Here is a 5,583-nt window from a genome sequence, read left to right on the forward strand (position 1 = left end):
TGTGTGTGTGTGTGTGTGTGTGTTATACACACATTTACAAAGAAAGTGGAAGAAATGACACTAGTAAATGTCTAAGTAAGTGCATGTATTTGTCAAATGAACACACATGTTTGCCTGTACTCTGAACGTCCTTGCAAAACCTTGGGGGAGGAATCATTGCTAATTTTAGCCCTTGGACACAATGCCTCCCTCCTGCTCTCCATTCATGGATTTCCATCCATCCTTTGTGCAGAGGGTCATGTGATGACGAGATGAGAAGTGACATTTATCGTCCCTGGTGGAGGTAACACCGCCACCAAGGAAAGCAGTCTTTACTTTTCTTGTATAAGTGTCCAGTAATTCTGTGTTTTATTTATTTATTTTATTTTTTTTGTGTGCGCTTGGGTGTCTTGTGTGTGCATGCTTGTTCCTGCAATGATCTCTGTGTTTGTATCTTTATGAGATGTTTTTTTTAAAACCCTCCAATCAAGCTGTTTTGTTTGCACATGGCAGCACACTTGACAGGATTGATTGGGTTTTGGATTGCAGACCCTGCTTTTACATAAAAAAACCATTGCAGACCCTTCGTATTAGTGAGGGGTAATATTATAGGTATCACACCTCATTGACTAATTTCAGTGAAAGTAATTAACATTCATTAAGAATCGTGAGGCATCATGGAATGATCAATGATGATGATAGTTATTTTTTACAAGCATTACTGCTATAGCCTGTGTGATCTGCACTAATTAGGCTGATCTATAGCTTTTACTCTATTAACCTTTAATCTGTTTGCACAAACACTCTCCAGCAAACAAACCGCTAATAGATGATCCATATCACGTGCCTCTGTAACCAGTATTCAGAACTCCCTCTGCAGTCAAACATTTGATTTTCTTAAAGCAAACAATAAGAAGAAAGTAACATGTGCCTAGTAAAAAGGTTCCACATTTTGACATATTTTCCTCTAGCTCTTTGTACAATGCAGATCTTCTGAACAGTCTAAGCAAATCTATTTATTGCCTTTTAAGGTTCAAACTAAGACAAAATAAATACAAATCTCAAAGAGTTGCCTTCATAAAAGTCTTGAAGGGGAATTAACGAAAAAGCTCCCCACATYAAAAAAAGATGCAAGACTGAGAGAAAATGCTGAAATACTGGATTTGTGAGCCAAAAAGGAATTAAGATTCACGGCAAGCGGTCAAGGGCATGCAAAGAAAAATCGACAGGCAGAAAACGATCCAGAACGCTTCACTCGAAGGATCAAAACTGAAACAAACACACGTGAAGCACTGGAACATAAAAGACCTCCACGCATAAACAGAAACTTAACAAGAAACTATCATTTCGAGTTTTGTCCTCAGAACACCCATCTTCCACTGTCATGTTCCATTTGCCTCTTTGTCTGTATTTCCCTGTGGGCGAACTCGACAGTCATCACCCAGTATGACTTTCAGTGCCCTCAAAGTTGTTAGCCCTTTAACAGCTTAAACAAAGTGAATGTGACACGTAGATGCACTCTGAATAGCACATGCTCATGTGCAGAACACCACCACYCTGGAGTCATAGGATGGGTGAGATATTTTGCAGAGTTGGCATTCACCATGAATAATCAAATCAGTCATTCAAATTTCAGGTTTCACTTGTCTCATTCCATTCATCGGGTCCACAATTTATGGGCTTTGTCTGCTGTGGCATTAAACAAAAAAAGGTTAAATTCAAAATTAGAAATTTAAATTGATTTAATTTCATTATACAGCATTACACCATTCAATGAATAGCCGTATTTATTGAAAAAAAAGAGCCAGAGTGCCTTAATAGCAGATGTAGAAACTCTTTTATTCACTTTCTGCACTTACTGTCACATTTGCCTGATTTCAAATAATCTACTCAGTCCTTTAATCCAAATCAACACCTGAACAAAGGTAGCATTAATATTTATTTTCTCTTAAAAGTCAAAGTTTTAAGCTGAATATTCAATCAAAACATCAGTGTCTTGGATGATTGAGTGGAATCYTCCTCAATGCACAATAACTCAACCTCCAGGATGTCCTGCAGTTTAAATAATAAACAGCAATTTTTACTTTCCTTTTTTTAGATTATTAACAGGAATTCCTGTAGTGCAGGACTTTTCAGCTTTAAKAGTGTTTAACATTCATCCCCTTGCCTTTAAGCAAGAAAGCACCAAATCCTCTCCTGTAGTGTTTTATTTGAAGATGAAGGTCAGAAGCAAAATATCTCTCGTTTTTCCTCTTTTGGCCACTTTTTTTCCGCTCTTCTGCTTTGTCCCATTTTATGTATTCCCCAAATCACTTGTTCTACCTGCTTTCCTCTTAAAGGCAATAAATCCCTATATTTTTTGTCTTAGTTGTGAATGAGAATMAAAACAGCTTCTTAAAATTCTTTAYCAGTTTCTACCCATCTAACTCTTCTTCTCAAACAGTCAGGACCCACATCCTTTGTCACTTTGTTCTTCGTGAGAGCACCAGACCTGCCAGTTTTGGTCTCATTAAAAAAAGAAGCAAGTTTTCACTCATTTCCCCCTGCCCTTTTCTGTCCCCTTGAGCACATTCCCACAATGGCACCCAAGCTTTTTCTYGTTGCTATTAACCTTTTCATTAACAATAAAACAAAAACACTGGATAAAAAATGAAGATGGGACTYGTGAGGACAACTGGAGTTGTACAGAGTGGAACAAGATTCACTCTTTCGAGCAATGCCCATTTGATCAGAGCTAATACATGTAACCGATAGAAGAACAGAACCTAACATGATTACAAAGACTTAAAATAMGATTTTTGACTGTGTTACAACCTGCTGGTTGGCTGTTGTAACATCTCAGCACCCAGAGAACAAATGAAAGCTGTGGAGAAAGCCCTCAGAAGTACGGTGTCCTCCTYTAACCTTCAGAAAGTCCTTAGAAATATTTGGTCTAAAAGTAGCTTTTCAAAGGGTCTTGAGGGTAATAGAACTATTTCACAGCTGTCATTTGGGCTGCACAGGCACTGGTGTATTTAAGAGGGCTGCAGTAAGGGAATGAGATAAATTCTGCTTTTGTGAATGTTTCACAGAAAACCAGCATGCACTGATGCAGAAGTATGRAGCCCTCATCAGTTCTCAATACAGTCCTAGGATTTCAGCACAATATAATCACATGACGTCCTGATGCATCTCAGTAATCCAGGTAAAAAATCAAAGGAAAAAAAATTGTATAGGTCCTCTGGTCATTAAAGAAGAACCCGTCCAGAGGACCTGTACAATTTTTTTTCCTATAATCACATAACTTGGAACTGCATTTTGGGGGTTAAAATTAAGAATATACCACTTGAGAGACTAGTCACAGTTTCTGACTTGTCCCTTAAGATATTATCATAAAACCTTTAGGGGAAATGTGTGTGATTTTTGCAAGTTTCTATAAGTTAGGGAGAAAAATGCAAGCAGATGCTGCTGCAGCTAAAGGATYTAGGAAATGGTGAGCAAAAGAAAAACACATATATACAAAAAGAAGATAAACAAGCTAAGAATAAGGCTGTAATTTGCAAATGTGTGAATTTAGGGTAAAGGTTCAGGCTATTAAAATGACCGGAAYCTGAATGGAAGTCAATGCAAATTCCCAATGGCAAACAGCAACAGTGAATATTATCAATGATGACAAAACAGAAAATGTCCAGTCCATAAAGAGATTTGGATCGAGCAAGGGTAATTTCAGAATTATTTTTCAAACTAGAGATAACAGGGAACAASAGAAGCTGTAAGCATCTTTTATCACTACATGTCCACATATTRCTCATCAACCGATCCTAAGAAGAGCAGAAAATGATGGGTGACAGAAGGATGATCAATTATAAGCTGTGAACTCCTCCTCTGTGGTGCAGTCTGACTGTTGGCTGTAGATAGAGCTGAGTTATGACAACCATACAGTATCCTCTCATGCATAATAATCCATAGGGATGGAGAGCACTTTTACTCATGGAAATCACTCTCCAAAGAAATAATGCAGAGAGACATTAATAGGCAAAATACTCTAACCACCGTTATAGCATTTAAAATACTGTTTTAAAACCCAAAACAATTGCAACAAAAAAATCWGTCTTAATATTTTAAATGCATGCATGAAGATTTTGATTAAATTTTCGGCATCAGTATTTTTTAAGTASAGTTAGGACACGGAGATTTAAATAAAGAAAGTAGGTCAGCCATTACTTATTCTAACCTTGGAGTAAATTAGGCAACAAAATTTAAATTTAACAAAAAAGATGACAAGTGGGAATAGAATCAGAGAATAATGAGTTGAAGTTTGTGCTTCATAAATTTTTATGTACCAATCATTCACAAATAACTCATAAATATAGATTGTTTTTCTTTAACAATGTTTATTGTAATTCTTAAAAGACAAAACCAGACAATTTTGTTGTTGCCCACGTCTGTGTGCTTGTGCGCACTTCTGTCTGTTACCAAAATATCTCATTAACCTCTACACTGATTTGAATAAAACTTGCAGAAAAAAAAATCATCGAATGCCAACTTCAACGGATTCGTTTTATGAGTTTGTTTCAAGATAGCCACAACCGTCAACCAGTCTTAAATAATGCATATTAAACAGACAAATAACAAAAAAAAAAAAAAAAAAAAAAAAAAACAGCTATGACCCAGTCAAATTTAAATACAATGTCCTGAAATTTGGTGTGGTAGTTGTTGAGACTGATACCCAACACAGATTGTGAGGCACAAATTGCACAATAATTTTGCCTAAAAGTTTAAAAATAAGTGGATTTGAAGTGAACTTTGTGTGTTGGCCTTTAAACACTGAATGGAAGAAAAATGCCATTTTTATTCAGATAGCCATGATCAGAGTTTCAACTTTAATCACTTTTATTACATATACACTGATCATCATCCAGTTTGTCCTTTTTGATGTTGTCTAACATTAAAAAGAAAGCCAAAACACGTCATTTGTTTTGATGTATAACTGGTACTTTCCCAGTGTACATGTTGCACACAAAGATGCAGTAGGCTGCAGACAAATGTATCAGGTTTTCAGGAATCTAAGCAAAGACCTGGTTGCTATTACAAAGCTTGAAGAGTGGCAGACTACACCAGAAGCCTGACAGGGTGAAAAGCACAGCTGATCTGACAGCTGGAGCAGCCAGTCATGTATAAAAAGACTTCTTTGTGAGCTCCTTGACWTTGTCATCAATCAAATGAAGTGTACAAAGACATTAAGTCTGAAAAGTGCAGACTACATACATTTTCTATTTTGAGTGAGTGATAAAGTCCCTAGAACTACATATAAATGAACATAACAATGCGCCATCTATTTCAATTAGCAGATGGGAGAGGGTTAAGAGGCGTAATTCTCTGCGTGTGAAGCCAATAACCGTTAAAGAGTGGTTGTTTTCCACAGATTTATCCACATTTATTTCCTTGACAAGTCTGCCATATTTATTGATGTGCAGAGCCAAGGATTCTTCTCTTCTTTTAATCCCAACAGGCAATAGCACTTGGAAAAAAAAAAACACAGAAATATTATTGAGGGTTTTTCCAAAGCACTTAGGGGTGAATTCTGACAATGTTAGTACAGCCTTTCATCTATCTCAAATATGT

General features: G+C 36.6%; 1 protein-coding gene across 1 annotated transcript in view; it reads right to left on the reverse strand.

Moving 5' to 3' along the window:
• The window catches only part of grid2 (glutamate receptor, ionotropic, delta 2), a gene marked incomplete in the record, with an annotated part of 448,996 nt that overhangs the window by 157,716 nt on the left and 285,697 nt on the right, over positions 1–5,583 (reverse strand).

The sequence above is a fragment of the Austrofundulus limnaeus genome, unplaced genomic scaffold, assembly GCF_001266775.1.
Source record: "Austrofundulus limnaeus strain Quisiro unplaced genomic scaffold, Austrofundulus_limnaeus-1.0 Scaffold14, whole genome shotgun sequence".
Taxonomy (NCBI): Eukaryota; Metazoa; Chordata; class Actinopteri; order Cyprinodontiformes; family Rivulidae; genus Austrofundulus; species Austrofundulus limnaeus.